This window comes from Mytilus galloprovincialis, chromosome 1 (assembly GCF_965363235.1).
Source record: "Mytilus galloprovincialis chromosome 1, xbMytGall1.hap1.1, whole genome shotgun sequence".
Taxonomy (NCBI): domain Eukaryota; kingdom Metazoa; phylum Mollusca; class Bivalvia; order Mytilida; family Mytilidae; genus Mytilus; species Mytilus galloprovincialis.
The window spans coordinates 77087948-77105537 of NC_134838.1; positions in this window are offsets into that span (position 1 = coordinate 77087948).

The window sequence follows — 17590 nt, forward strand, 5'->3', positions numbered from 1 at the left end:
CTCCTTAAGGAGGATAATAAACATATATATATATAATACATGATATCAACCTTAAACTATGTAGTGTCATGTTTATCAGGTTAAAGGTTAAATATTTATTTTGAGCTCATTAACGAACTTCGAAAATAGAATTCTGAAAAAAGATGGGCTTTTTTGGCTTTCCCTATAATGTTTGGCATACGAAGTTGAGGGGCATAAATCTCCTCAAATATGTAAAACCAAAGGTACATAACTACTGCGTACTGTTCAATTTAGAATACACATAGACAAAGACCACATCCGGTTTCAGGCCCAGTTGAACTCAAAGTTCGGGAAATTCTTGATTGGTTTGTGCAAATTACCCAATTGATAGATATAGGAAGATGTGGTGTGAGTGCCAATGAGACAATTAAGACTATTTAATCTAGTTCGTTTTCATTCTCAACTGTTGTGGCTAATTGGGTTACTGGGGTCCACCCTATATGCAGACTACAGTAGGATACTTATGTCCATCCTCGGTCTTCCAGGTCAAGAAATAGGACAAAAAATCGTCAAAATTGACACTTGTTGTACCGGAAGACTAATTCTGGGCAAAATCTAGCCCACCCAAATTCTTTCTGTTTTTAATATTATAAAAATCAGCTTCAACTTTGTAAGGCGAAAAAGTACTAAATATATTTTTAACATTAACATGTAATCAGTAGGGCATTTACATCTTAAACGAAAGATAGTGAAACATTATGTTACTTCATGTCAGCAGGGGCTTGTATAGCTTGTTCTCCAATTGTGACAGTCTGCACTGTCAATATAATCAACTTGTACGCTAATTTTGTAACCAGTTCAAAGTGGTGTCACAACTTTAGGGAGAGTTCCGTTTACGCCAAAAATACGTCCTTTTGCGCCGAATTTGTTTTCTCTAATGCTACGTTTGCGTACGCTCTGTTGATTTGCTGTTTTTTTTCCATGCAAGAACATTAACAGCGCGCTTACTCACAATTCACAGCCCCAAATGACGTTTCTCAATCACTGTTATATCCGTTTCGAATGCATTATTTCTTGATAGGAATGTTCTCCAAATGTTCCACTGAGGTAACATAGAGAATGTTTTACGAACACCATAAACCTAGACTTGCTACATGTCCCTTCCTAATTATGTTTTTTCTTTTTTTTTTAATTTTGCCCCTTTAACAGTTTTACTGCTATAACTAGGATATTACAATTATACTGACATCTGCCAAGGGCAATCAGTAGGCTGGCACTTATCAGTAAACATATAAATTAGTAAGAGAAAAATAATAGAAAGGGAATTGTAGCAAGTCTGTCCTAAACCTTGAACAGGCCACTACCTTGGCGTCAAAATGCCTAAATTTGCAAAACGAGCTCAAACCATGTTTTGTAACAAATAAGATTCTCCTTATTTATAATCAAAGCGATTAATACATATAACAATATATGTATGTGTGACATCAAATACATGGATACACTCATGTAAAAATAATTGTTAAGGAATATTTGTGTTATTTGAGATGCCACTTTATTATAACTCATTTAAACTAGACTATTAACATCGCATTCATTGGTTTAAGTTTTTAGAAAATATAACGTGACCCTCCAACAATGCAGAGTTCCTATGTTCATATAGAAAAGTCATATCAAACATGTCAAAAGAAATGAAATGGAAAAATACTAATTTTAATTCCAAATATACGATGTGTTCGATCTCTCTGTTGCATACAAATCCAGAGACTAAAATAAATATAGATGGAAATTGCTCATGTAATTTTCATTAGTGGTAAATATCCTCCCGCTTTCTGAGAAATTAAACGCAAATAAACTGAATAAACCTAATATAGTTAACATACAATACTGAAATTGCTTTTATTTTTATTTCGAGAGTATTTTGACTTAATTATAACTTTACATCATTCCGCGGTCTAACTTACATATATAACAACAGGAAACGTAAGACATTGTTGTTTTGAACGTTTGAAGTCAATTTTATATCACTAATTGTAGTACTTTTACACACTTATCAATACATAGTTTTTCCGAGATATATTTAAGATTTCGATTCTCATATGATAAATTTTGACTAGAAAAATTACATACCTTGTGTTATGAGTTCTACGTATACAAGATTACACAAATAACAAGCGGACGTACAAAATGTATTCTTTTCAAGTAATCTAAATTTAAATCGGAAAACATTCTAACCTAAACCAGTCAAGTGTACATTTGAATAACTACTGTGTATCATACCATTATGTGAAAGTATGATTTAGTTAAAGTTATCATCTATTTAAAATTCAGGTAGAATGCATCCATGGATAAATAAATCAAATAAAGGAGATAAAATTAAGTTCGTGTTGTTAAGTCCAAAAAGGACCAAGTGAGCTATTCTCAACACTTGGCGTCCGTCGTCCGTCGTCATCTGTCGTTGTTAACTTTTACAAAAATCTTCTCCCCTAAAACTACGTGGCCAAATTTAACCAAACTTGGCCACAATCCTCACTAGGTATCTAGTTTTAAAAATGTGTCTGATGACCCGGCCAACCATCTAAGATGGCCGCCATGGCTAACAATAGAACATAGGGGTAAAATGTTGATTTTGGCTAATATCTCTGAAACCAAAGCACTTAGATCAAATCTGACATTGAGTAAAATTGTTCATAAGGTCAAGATCTATCTACCCTGAAATTTTCCGACAAAACGGACAACCTGTTGTTGGATTGTTGCCCCCGAATTAGTAGAGACTTATTTTCTAACACGTCTATTCAAAGTGCATAACAAACACGTCACATCATCTTTTTTTCATACCTTGAACATGTATTCCTACAATAATCAAGGTCAAGACTAATGATTTTTTTGTTTGTTTATCAAAACCTACATTGATTATGCCCCTGAGAAGTATTAAAATATGAATCATCAACTAATAGATATTCAAATAAGTTTTGTATAAAGAAAACATGTATTTCATAGCTTTGTTTAACTTAAAACTAACCAAATACTAAACAAAAATGTGTCCATAGTACACGGATGTCCCACTCGCACTATCATTTTCTACGTTCAGTGAACATTTAAATTGGGGTCAAAACTCTAATTTGGCATTAAAATGAAACATATCATATCATAAGGATCATGTGTACTAACTTTTAGGTTGATTGGACTTCCACTTCATCAAAGACTACCTAGACCAAAAACTGTAAGCTGGAACGGGACAGGTGGACGAACGATGGAACGGATAGACGAATGAACGAACGAACGGACGCACCGACCAAAAACGTAATGACCCTAAGTGACGCACACAAAGGGGTGTTAAATATAAATACGAGAAACAATTAATAGTATATTATTATCTGATATGAATCAGATAATCTTATTCAAAATATGTATCTGTTTATATGCAAAGAAGCAAAAAATATCGGACTCATTTTACTGGAATATTGTTCATTATCTGGATGTATTTATATCTATACAATGTACCGACTTTTAAAGCTTACCACCTATATGAAACGGAAACAGCTGACACCAGCTGGTACAAAACGGCTTGTGTAACATACACATGTAGATCTGGTCTTTTCTGCATTGTACAAAATGGATCGCCGATTTGTAGTGGACAGTACATGGCGCCAAATGGGACTCTTGTGGTTTGGTACTCGAAATTCACTTTTGTACGGACAATAGTGAGTTTTGTTCAACAAGAATGGGTTCAGTTTAACAAACTTTGCAGTATACTATAAATTTGTCATACAAAATTATCTTTCAGTGGACAAAAGTTACTTTTTTAAGACAGAATTCATTTTTGTAACACAGATTTTACTTTTGTTACCTAATTATTTACTTGAAAATGTCCTGTCTACGGGGCGCCGAATGGGACTCGAACTTTTTGTAATCAAAATAAATTTTGTGTCCACAAAATTCAATTCTGTCTTACAAAACTATGTGATACAGACTTATTTTATGGAAACTTCAATTTTGTAATGAAAAAAATTATTTTGTTATGCAAAATTCACTGTTGTCATGACAAAATTCAGTTTTGTAGACAAAATTCCTTTTAGTTTATGTGTCAATTTTGACACATAAACTTATTTGGCATACAAAATTGACTTTTGTTACCAGATATGGAAATTAAAACACAAAGGTCAGTTTTGTGAGACAAAATTGAATTTGTACGCAATTAATATGCTGATTAAAGTAAATATTTGTAATTTTATCCGCGAAATTCACGCGAAGTCATTCTTACTGTCGAAAATTATTGCAAACTTTTTTACGGATAATAGATGTTTTTCTTTTCTTTTTTTTTATTAAAGTTTCCAATTTTACTCCAGGAAACACGTATCTATACAAATTGACGATAAGAGTTATAATTCAATTATTAATGACTTTACTAGCTCGCGCTCTTTTGACTAGCTTTATAATCTTGTTTTAAAGATAGTATAAAAACAAAAATGACATTTTATATTACTACATTTAAATATTGAAAAATTCAAGGTAAGTAAATATAATTTATAAAAGACACCATTCAAATATCTTTCTAAACTTTTACAATTATGAAAACATTAAAACATGACTACGCAAAATTTGAACAGGGTGAATGTATCCTTGGAAATACATAATTATTTTGTACTGACATAGTAGAGAATGATTTGACACGATGGTCTTTAAGTGTAGATTCTGGGTACTGATATTGTTTTTCATCTTATTAACGTGCATGTTATTCTTAAATTTGTCTTCAGAAATATGACATTCACTGTTTAGTCTATTTTTTATGATTTCCATTTCACGTGGCATTGTTCTTGTACATGTACAGTCCGTCATTGTGTTATTGTGTTGTGGTAAATTTGTTTATTCTTTTTTTTTCATTTTTGTTAAAGTGCTTTGTCTATATGTTTTTTTGTGTTTCTTTGTTGACTTGCTTTTATAGTAATTAAGATTAAAATACAATGTTAACTGCTGTACTTCTAATTTTGACATTTTTACCGTTTTGTTTTGTTAACACATCGTTGTCAATATAATGGAATTCTATATGACTGTCATGCAAGTGAAAGGTTAAGTACCTATAAAACCAGATTTAATCTAACTTTTTCAGGTTTTATCAGGTCATTTTATCATTAAAAAATCACCGTTTTTCCGAATTTAGTTTAATGTTTTTCCTAAAAAATTTCACAAAATTAACTCTCATAAAAAAGAATCAAAATTTCCCATTGCTGAACAGATGAAACAGGAAGTTTTAAAAAACACTAAAAACAACCTCAGGAAAAGTGATACTAAGCAGTATTGCGATTACTAGGTATTATATGTATTTTGACTTCTTCTATTTTAGGTTTAAATCGCAGTTATATCAAATTACCCTTTAAATATTTAACTTGTGCGACACTTATGACAATAACACTTTTCAAAGCTTATACTTTCTGATATCAATATTGTTAAAATCTGCTATGAGATTTAAAACCATAAATTACATGACATACTATATCTCTGAATCTCAAGCTGACACATTATTATGTATTAAATTGGATTTAAAAATAAACCCTAGTCAGTCAACGTAAAAAAGTCAGCAGTTTTAAAAGTTCATTGCACAACACTCTGAAAATAAAAAAGAATATAAACAAGATGTGTTATGATTGCCTGTGAGACAACTTTATGTCAAAGGCTATAGATAAAGGAAACAGTAGTATACCAGTGTTAAAAAGTCATAAATCGATTAAGAGAAAACAAATCTGGCTAAGACACCAAGATCGAGGAAACACACATCAACTTTAAGAGAAAAACAAAGGAACACCAGGAACACCAAAGTGTAAAAAAAAGAAACGCCAACTCATATAGAAACGAAATATTTGATAACAATTGTCGTACGTCTGTCTTGGTACAGGCCTTTGGAAGAAAATAATGGATTGAACTTGGTTTAATAGCATGCCAAACCTCCTGCTTTATGAAAATAATAAAACAATATCGCTAAAATACTACGTGACATACAAACACACACATGAACATACATAATAGAGAAACACACCAACACAGAATATGATAGTCGACACAAAATGCATAGGATCGAAATCCATTTAACAATCTGCAAACAAATATAAAGTATAAAAATACACTCATCATATATACCAGACTTTAATTAAAGACATGCGAATCAAAAATGTGAAGCTTTTCAAAGGAAAAGCAAAAAGTCAGGACGCTTCTTAAACAAGATACAACCAACAATTATAACAGACCAAACCATCAACACTTCTCTCTGTAACTTTCAATTTTTTTTCAGTACCTCTAAGTATTGTCGCAAGTGTGATTTATTTGTTGTTTCAAGTTCGATTAATAGTTATCTATCAAAGTTCCCAGGTTTATAAAAGAGAGAGGGGCGAAGGATACCAGAGGGACAGTCAAACTCATAAATCGAAAATAAACTGACAACGCCTTAATACGCCCGACGTGCGTCACGTCTACATAAATTTTCCCTCAACACATATTACATTCACCTTTCAATAATCATAGTCTAAATTTGGCAGTACTCATATTTATGACATTTTTACCTATTATGTCTCTTTGTTTTGTTCACAGATCGTTGTCAATATAGTGGAATTTTATGCGACTTTCATACAAGTGAGAGGTTTCGCTACCTTTAAAACTAGTTTTAATCCATTATTTTCTGCGTGAGAAAATGTCTATACCAACATGACCAAGTCGGGAATACGACAGTTGTTATCCATTCGTTTGAAGTGTTTAAGATTTTGATTTTGCTATTTGACTACGGTCTTTCCTTTTTGAATATTCTTCAGAGTTAGGAATTTTTGTCATTTTACATTTAAACATATAATACATTCAAGTTTTAATAAACCAATCGCCAGTGTTTCATATAAATACCAATTTGTTTTGTCAATTACGCAAATTATTTGGTTTCTTGATTCAACAAAGATAATCCTTACCTATCTCAATTAAAATATTGATGGACAATAAAATACAAAATATTGGAAGGTAATTTTCATGGACCTATTCTGTCATTTAAATTTAAACTCAGATCCCATTATTGAAGTGGATGGTTTTTTTTTTATGTGTCGGTAGCTACTAGAATGTATTTAAGTTAATTCACCTATATACTACCTTATACACTTCTGTAATTGAAAACGGAAATACATACGTATTTACTTTATTAAGCATTGATCTGGAAACATTTTATTAGGCCGGGTTTTAATACTTGAAATAATATCCTTGTCTGTGCATTTGCACTTAAATGTATTATTTTTTTTAAATGATTACTTTATTATGCTTCTAGTTTTATTCCATGATTTAAAGAGTATTATTCAAAGTTCAGACCTTAAAATACATAAACTTATATCTTAGAAACAATTTGAATTTAGATAAAAGAAATGTTAATTACACACTTTGATTCTTCGCTGGTTCAAATGTTATCCTTATCAGATTCCTCAACGAGAAATCAAATATCCAATTTTAAAGTAATCTACCGCACCTTAAGTTCATTATTTATTCGAGATGCAGCCTTGGATAACATTCTTTTCTGTCATCTATACCATAATAGTATGACTTTGGTTAAAGTTGTGCCAATGTTTTCTAATCCACTTAGATATGACGTCTTATTACTAAATAAACTCATTATAGATACCGAGATAAACATTTTGAACGCCAGACGCACGTTCGGTCTACAATTGACCCACCAATGATCTTCACAAAAAATTTGAAAAAGTTAAAATACGAAGTTGAAAAGTGTAAATTCAGAGAAAAGTCGTCATAATTTTACGAATCTGTGAAATTGGACACTGTGTTGCGTTTCAGTTACTGCATTGACTCTCAGATCGGTACGTAGTGTGTTTGCGTGTGCTTTATTCCGACCAGAATGGTCACGTAAGTATACATACATGAAAGCTATACGGTTATCTTATTTGAAATGTTTAAATTTTTAAATACAAATTCATTTTGAACCTTTTATTGATAAAGGAAGAGAAAAAAGATACCACGGGAACATTCAAAATCATCAGCCGAATAGTTATCAAAGGTACCAGGATTATAATTTAGTACGCCAGACTCGCGTTTCGTCTACATAAGACTCATCAGTGACGCTAATTTCAAATATTTAAGTGTCAAACACGTACAAAGTTGAAGAGCATTGAGGATCCAAAATTCCAAAAAATTGTGCCAAATACGAAAATTGATTAACAACGCCAGGGCAAAAAAAAAAAAGAAAAGACAAATCCACAAGAGGATCGTTGTTAGACAAAACATAACACAGAAAGTAAAGTATAAACAACACAAACCCAACCAGAAACGAGGTGTGACCTCCAGTAGGATGTACTTAATTTGGATGCCGTGCAGTGACGATAAACCAGGTGTAATGACTACTCATGATGTACAAAGACAGTGATTTAACTGTCTGTTAAAATAATGTATTTGAAACATGAAATATATGTCATTACCGTACGTTTAAAACTCTTATTTAAATTTAAATCGTATAACCAGAAACGTTCAATTATGATTTTATAGATATATTTTTGCACAGGAATTTAGCACAATAGTAACTTAAGGATAAATGAATACATTAAGCAAATGGGTAGTGATTTGAACAAAATTATCTCCATGGAGTAGCTTTGATAATAATCATTTTCCTGTCGATCTTACTCAGTGCTATAGATTGAAACTTTGTTGAATTGATTATTGTTGAATATGATTTTAACAATGAGAAAAAATATGAACTGATAACCTAAATGTGTCTATAATAGTGCAATAATATTCGTTTTTTATTTTATTTTCTAAGTTTAAGACAACAAATGGAGGTTTTTAACGACCTTCACTGGCTATACAGCCCTCGCACGGTCGGTACTGTAAGTTTAATTCTCTAGTACAGCTGATGAGAAGTTAAAACATTAAAAAAAAATACACATGGGTAATTGCGGGTGACATTTCACAATATCAATCTGGGGACAAACCGATCAAAAATTTATACTTATAATCTTTACTTATAATCACAAAGAGCAAGAGAAGTATAAATCGGTTTCCTTTGAAAACATGTCAGTCTGTTTTCCTTCCTTATTGGAGTAATATACATACATACACTATGATTGCGATTAAACTATCTTGTATTTGTTAGGCTGCTATTTATCACATTATATTTTATTTTACCATCTGCATCTTATAAGCAATCAAAATACATTATTTTTTTAGGAGGTATTTATCTGATCATTATCATTTGATGTTGGATATATCATGTATATATTTTCGTTTTTAATTGGAAGGTCGTCATAATGTTGCTGCTCATTTCTACGAAAAAAGATGATAATTAAATGAGTTTTATGAAATTTTGTATGGTATTTACAACTCGATGATCTGCGATTGCATTTAAGTCATGCATAACGCCTTGTTTAGTATTTATTGGGCTCGTTTCTCATAATCAGAAAAAAAGAAGAAAGAAACCTTGAATTTCTTTAAAATCACTCGAAATGTATTTCTGAAGATTATTATATTAAAGAAGTTATTAAAATCATCTCGGAACAATATATTTATATATATGTTTCTGAACTAATTTATAATAGAAAAACAAGAGATATGGAGTATACATCGATGGCACAATATCAGTTCATGCACAAGAAGAAACCCCCTGTTTACAAAAGTGACAACCGGTTAACTTCGGCCTCAACAGAAGAAGTTAATGTGCTGATGTTTTTCACATCAACACTGATCGAATGAAATTTTTTTTTTGACGATTATACGATACGGATACGTAAAAAAATGATAATTTTGTGCACAGAAGACAAAGTTTATGATATACGCATGCCTTGGTTAAAGAATTTGTTCAACAATAGTTTTCAACGGTAACTCGTTTCATACGACTTTAAAGGTGTATGTATATATGTGAATTGATTGTTTTTCTTCTGTTGTCCGATCACCTTTACAGTTCATATCCACGTCATTCATAATTAACTTATAATGCACAAAACCAAATTCTACAAAAAAAATGATTTTATTCATAAATTGCATACAAGAAAGAACAAAGATATGTACAACAAACTTGTCAAATCAAAAACCATCAGCTATAAACATGATCTACATGTATATATGTTGTATAAAATCTATTCATTCATCACATTGTGTGTATACAGTTCTTTCCCAAGTTGTTCATGACATATAGTCCATCAGCTGGTAAGGTAAAATTTCAGTTCTGTGTTACACCCCAGGGTACCGCAATCTTTTTGCATAAATCTAAAGAGTAATGTCTGAAGAAAATTTTAAGAGGTGTTAGACTTTTGAAAAAGTGTCAAAAAGGGGTTAAAAGGGGTCTTATTTAAGAGTATATCAAAAATTTTGTTTAACACATTTATACAGTAAAAAGAAAAAATAAGACCAAGTATTTGGTACTTTTTCTCTTATTAAATTGAACAAATCATATCTTATTAATACGGAGGCTAATTTTTACTTAATTTTTAAATCGTATAGGACCAAGAAAAAAGGGGGAGGGTTATATCTAAAATCCATGATTTTGAATGAAACAAAGCATACATACTAGTTTTCTTGATAAAAAAGGTATATTTTTTACATTGAAACATAGAGCATCAAGTAACTTAAGGCAGTTGAACAAAATTCAAAGGTAAGATAGGGAAAAAACATGGAATCAATGACAAGCACAAACATAAGCAATGCACATCACAGTCATTAAAAAACACACATAGTACTAAAAAAATAAAAGAACTGTCAGGGTTTCAAGATCTATATTATAGTTCTTTTAACAACAGAATCACCACATTTTAAGGTCATGAAGAAGGTCAGTCCGTAGAATGATCAATCATCTTCAATTTCGTCAACGCCATCTACCGAATTACAATGTATCATCACCATCATCTTCATCATCTTCGTCGTCATTGTCAGCCATATCAACGATTTGATTATTCTTGTTGCTACAAGCATTCGTACATTTGCAGCCATCTGTACAGGATAAACCTTGTCGAACACATGAACATCTTTTGGTGGCACAACCAGTTTTTCACGAACAGCTTATCAGTATCAATATAGCATCTAACGCTGGCGGTTGGTCTAGCCAATGGATGCTGATCAAATCGTTCTTAACAATCCAACCATGGTTGTTTGGCGATGGAACCGTGTTGTGTTGAAGAGCAGATTTCCAAATCTTTGCCTGAAAGTTGGTTCGTTTGATGTGCTTTAACATTGCATCTTTTATTGGGAGCAATAAATGACAATGAATGTGTTTTACATTGAAAAAAATTCTGAATCTTAATTCATTGATGTTATTATTCTCGTAGCCATATATAGCACACAAAAACCTCTCGAGTGTTTTTGACAGTTCTTCGCCTATCCCTTCAAAAGTTTCACCAAGACGAGATAGACCTTCTGAAAACTCCACAGAACGTGTCAAAACGCCGAATGCTTTACTTTTTCCTTTACCGGACAAAGCACTAAATGAATCACAACCATTAAAAGCGTGAAATCCTGGCAGTGCTCTACATACATTTTCCCCAAATTTTGTGTCGGCTTTTTCCTGTTTGCTTAAAACATCAGAGCATTTTACACTTGTCACTATTTCATTTTCAACAGAAATTTTGTGGCACATACTTCCATGTGAAATAAATAAATTAATTCCTTCAAGTGTAAATCTATAGGATTGTTTACTCAATTCTGACACAAAGAATTCAAAAAGAGCAACTTTGTTTCTACCAACTGACACAAAGTTCTTCCATTGCCGAGGACACGATTGTGATGGTCTCGAAATTATTGTTATGACTCGCCCTCCCAAGGACCTGCGATCCCGTTTTAAATTTTTTTACGGATAATGTGGGATACTGACCAGTGACAAAATCAATGCGGGGAGCTCTTTTTGAAACTGAAAGGATGGTTTCAAAAACAACATTTGCCAATTCAGAAAAAGTACTTGGTATCCTTGTGATGGATTGAATGACTGCCATGCCATCAAATATCCACATGCTTTCCTCAGGAATAGCTTGCATTTGTTCAACGCCCTTTTCTAAAAGACCAACCAGGACAGATTTATTTGTCTTTACAGGTGTACCATCAACGTTTGCAAGAGACCATGGAAGAGGACCTAATTCAAACTGGAGGACCTCTCGCGTATCCAACTGTCTTGTTTGGCTATTACAAGCAGGCGACCAAAATATTTCTATCTGCTTTCAATGTGTTATTGTCGTTATCAGCCATTAACTGCTTACCTTTTATTTCCTTTGTTGAAAATGTAAGCAATGATTGTCTTGTGATTGGTTTGAAAATGTCGATTGACTTTTGAACAAGTCGTCCACTGATGAAATTGTCTGATGCCAACTTTCCCCTTTCATACTCGTTCAGAAGGTCGCACATTAATTCAGAAGCAACAATACCCGAGGACAAGCCTGATAACTGCTCAGATGTATCAAATGGATTTTCCCAGCTATGAAGTGTTTGAACCAATTTCAAAACGTCAGTGTTATCTCGCTTCATTTGAGTTTTGCCAAATTCTTTTTGTGTGGATGTTTCAGGGTTAACTATTCCTGCCAAATCTCGACATTTTGATGATATTGAAGCTCTTTCATGTGCATTTAACAACCAACAATTAACAAAACTTTTATTTAAACTGAAACCAACAATGCTCCTCTTGTTTTTGTATCTCTGTTCAATTGTTACTCGATTATTTGGTCAACTGGAGATCTAGAAAATCCATGAGAGCTTCGAATTTCTCTGAACACAAAAAAACAACTAGATGAAAGATATTGATTCCCATCAGGATGGGTATTTGACAGATTTTGCATATGAGGCAAATAGACTGACATGTATCGGAAATAGTTTTAACGGTCATATGCAAAAAACTGAATGCAAACAAAGTAACAAAATCAGTTGACAATATGTGCAAAATTTATAAAACAAGACTAAATTCATTTTGAATAGTGAAGCAATAAATCCAAGTAAGAAGGAAAGAAAATGAGAAAAAAACACTATCAAATGAGGAACAATGTATACATTACGAAAAGCAAATAAATAGTAACCAGATGGTATGTCAAATCGACATATTTTTGTGTCAAAGAAAGTAAAAAGTCTGAACAAATTCCCCAACTGACTATTAGACCTTCGTTCAAAGCAATGTTTGTCGATTGAATGACTTTACACTCTCACCACATAGCAAAAACACAAAATGTAAGCAAGCACACCTTTATTGAGTTCGATAGAGTGCACCCTTTCAGAAAGCAAAAATTTTACTTTAATTTGTCATTTTTTCATAAAAATTTTTGTTATACATTTACTTTATAAAATAATTTGTCTCACAAAAACAACATAATCGGCAATTTAATGTTTGTTTTCAGTTGCAAATTGATAAGCTTGAAGTGCTGATGTGTGCACTCAGGTATGAATATATTGTCGACTGAATCGAAGACGGTAATGTGATGATTTCCGTTATTTTACGAGTATTTGCACGTACATATGTTTTATTGAATAATTCATATCTTAAACAATATATAAATACTGCAAATAGTTTAAACATTGCATACTGGTCAATTCTAAAGTTTTATTCACGAATACGGGTAATTGTATTACGAATTTCTTTATGAAATGAGAAAATATGCATTAATTTTAACCAAAAAAATCGGATTGTTTGTAATGTAAATAAACATTTTTTTAAAACAAAAAATCTTCAGTGTTACATTAAATAGGATAGTTTTATATCTGTTTTAGTTGTTTATACCTATACTTTTTTTAATCGCTTTATATTTAAAATGTTCAACCAAAATTACTTAGTCGTGATAGCTAAATGAGGGGACCATTGAAAGGGACGTTTTTAAACTTCGTTTGGACACTTTTTTTTTTTAGTCTAACACCTTGTATTTTATCAATAAGATAATGAAGTTGAATTCTATCCAAAAAAATCGCGATACCCTGGGGTGTAACACAAACTCCTTAACTAGAGCGCTTTTGAAAACTAGCTGATGGACTAGTACACTGTACATGTATACATACAAAATATAATAATCCAAAAAATCAAACATCATCTTCATTTAATATAAAATTTATTTACACATCAAATGGTATGTATACAGATCTTTAAACAAGCTGTTCATGATAAACTCATCATATATACCAGGACTAAATTAAGTATATACGCCAGACGCGCGTTTCGTCTACAAAAGACTCATCAGTGACGCTCGAATCCAAAAAAGTTAAAAAGGCCAAATAAAGTACGAAGTTGAAGAACATTGAGGACCAAAATTCCTAAAAGTTTTGCCAAATACAGCTAAGGTAATCTATGCCTGAGGTAGAAAAGCCTTAGTATTTCAAAAAATTCAAAAATTTGTAAACAGTAAATTTATAATATAACCATATCAATGACAACATGTATACACAAAACATAGATGAATAATACGAATAATGTTCATTAGAATCAAGCTTATAAGTTAGATCTATTGTTCAGGTAAAACAATAATGGGTCAACATTAATGTTTTAAGATGATGATTATTATTTGCAGCAATTTTCAATACTTTCTTGTATTTATTTTCATGGCACGGTGTTAATTTGTTGAACATTTTTTTCCATGGAAATGTCTTTGACATTCTGAGAAAATCAGAATTTTACAATTTTTTAATTTCCAGTAAGGTATTTGTTGCCGTTTCTAATTTGAAATATTATTATTACACACATGTCGGCATTTATTTCCCCTTCAGTAGCCAGTATTTGATCTCAATATTCAATTGCTTCTCGTTATTACCAAATATATCATCTACTTTTGCAGTTGCTAACTTTGTTAGTTTTAATTCAATAAGTTTTCCTTAAAAAAAGACAAGAAGAAAAAAGACGATACAAACCTACGTCATTTATGTTGCCTTGGAATAATTATATTTTAGTTATACGTTAGCTGTTTCAAATTTTATATTTATTGCTCATGATTTTTCCTGGGATGAATATATATTGTTTTTGAAAGGACAGTTCTAGTGTTTTAGCCTAGTATGAAAAAAGAGAATATTCACGGTCAAATAATAAAAGTAAATGGCTTTTGATTAAGTAATTTTTTTTTTAAAGTCAAATAAAATAATTTTTTCAAAAAAAGAACAGTAATTATTTTATCACATATTCCGAAAGAGTACCGAGAGAAATGCATGTAATGACTTTTATTTACAAAAAAAAATTTTTTTACAACAAACGATATTTACATTATTATTCATAAAAAGCTTGTGACATTTTGCGCGGTGAATACACTTTTTTGCAGGTGAATATGCTTACTTATTCAAATCTCAATAATTTAGAAAAAGCCTGCTCAATTTTATCATTATTGAATAACAGAAATTATACAACTTTCTCTAAAGAAAAAAACAAGAAATAATTTTTTATATTATTTTGTAGGTTAAATATGAAAAAATGGTTTTGTCGGTTACCGCATCAAGAAAATTTACGCATTTTATCTCAAATGAAGTACTTATGGTAAGTGTGGTCTAGCGCTATATATAAACAGTGAATATATATCACATAAAAAAATTAATGAACTATTGCAGTATAAATAGAATGTATAGAATAACGTTAAAGATATAGCTATGGATTACAAAAAAAAACAATTTTACAGCAAACGGTATTTATATTACTATTCATAAAAATCTAGTGACATTTTGCGCGTTGAATACACTTTTTCCGCAGGTGAATATGCTTATATATTCAAATCTCATTCATTTAGAAAAAGCCTGCTCAATTTTATCATTATTGATTAACAGAAATTATACAACTTTATCTAAAAGAAAAAACAAGAAATTATTTTTTATATTATTTTGTAGGTTAAATGTGGAAAAATGGTTTTGTCGGTTACCGCATCAAGAACATTTGCGCATTTTATCTCTAATGAAGTACTTGTGGTAAGTGTAGCATAGCGCTATATACAAACAGTGAATATATACCACATAAAAAAATTAATGAACTATTGCAGTATAAATAGAATGAATAACGTTAAATATATAGCTATGGATTACAAAAATCAATTTTACAGCAAACGATATTTACATTACTATTCATCAAAATCTAGTGACATTTTTCGCGTTGAATAAACTTTTCAGCAGATGAATATGCTTACTTATTCAAAATCTCATTTAAAAAACGCCTTCTACAGTTCTATCAATATTAATAGCAGAAACTATACAACTTTATCTAAAGGAAGAATGAGAAATATTTTTTTTGTTCTATTTTGTAGGATAAATGTGGAGAAATGAGGTTTTGTCGGTTACCGCCTCAAAAATTTGCACATTTAATCTCCAATGAAGTATAAGCGGTAATTTTGGTCTAGCACTATATACGAGAAGTGAATATATATCACATATAAAAAAATATTGAACTATTGCAATATAAATAGAATGTATAGAATAACGTTAAAGATATAACTATGGATTACAACAAACGATATTTACATTACCATTCATAAAAAGCTAGTGACATTTTGCGCGTTAAGTAAACTTTTTCTGCAAGTGAATATGCTAAGTTATTCAAATCTCATTCATTTAAAAAAAAGCCTGCTACAGTTCTATCAATATTGATAGCAAAAAATATATAACTTTATCTTAAGGAAGAACGAGAAATCATTTTTTTGTACTATTTTGTATGATAAATGTAGAGAAATAGGTTTTTTTCGGTTACCGCTTCAAGACATTTGCACATTTGATCTCTAATAAAGTACTATCGGTAAGTGTGGCCTATCGCTATATACGAGAATTAAGTGAATATATCATCACATCAAAAACATATTGAACTACAGTATAAATAAAATGTAGAGAATAACGTTGAAGATATAGCTATGGATACTAAAAACAAATAAAACTCATACACTACAAAACCCGTTAACGAATATAAGAGCACCATGGAGTCATTCAGTTATATATATATGTCATTTGAGGTAATATTGGAATAGATTTTCTTTCATTGTCAACTGCGTTGTTTATAGCAATGTTGAATAAGAAGGTATAAAATAGTTTCATTTAAAAATAACTGATTGTTTATACTAAAAAATGGACGTATTATGGTGTACTATTATCCACGCGCGTCTGCACGGGCATGTTATCTGACAATTGATGTGCCTTGTCTAGTGTATTGATGAAATATTAACTATGTCTTTATTTTGAAATATTTTTTTTTGGAATAACAAGCTCTGAAACTTCCTGATTAGTCCTGACAATTTGAAAATGTGTCAGTTTTGACGATGATCAGTTTAGGCATGGCTACCCGATCAAATATTTATATCATATGTACAACAAATAATTCAATAAATTTTTAAAAGAAAAAGTTAAACGGCATATGCATCATTAAGTATTTGCATAGATTGACTCTCTTTACAGTAGTTCTTTGATACACTTATAGCAATATTCATGCTGCTCCTGTAAACAAAAGAATAAAAAAAGGTGAATTTGCAAGTAACATCAACGTTGCACCAACAGTAAAGATAAGATCTTAGAAACTTTACATACGAATTTATTATTTTACTTTCATTTACTTATATAAGGTTTGAAAAATATATCTTCCTTTCCAAATTATCTTTTCTTACATCATTTTTATTTGTATACTGATGTTAAATTGATATAATTTTATAAGTTTTTTTTGTTTATTATGCTCTAATCTGTAGTTTACATTGTTGTCCACTTTGGA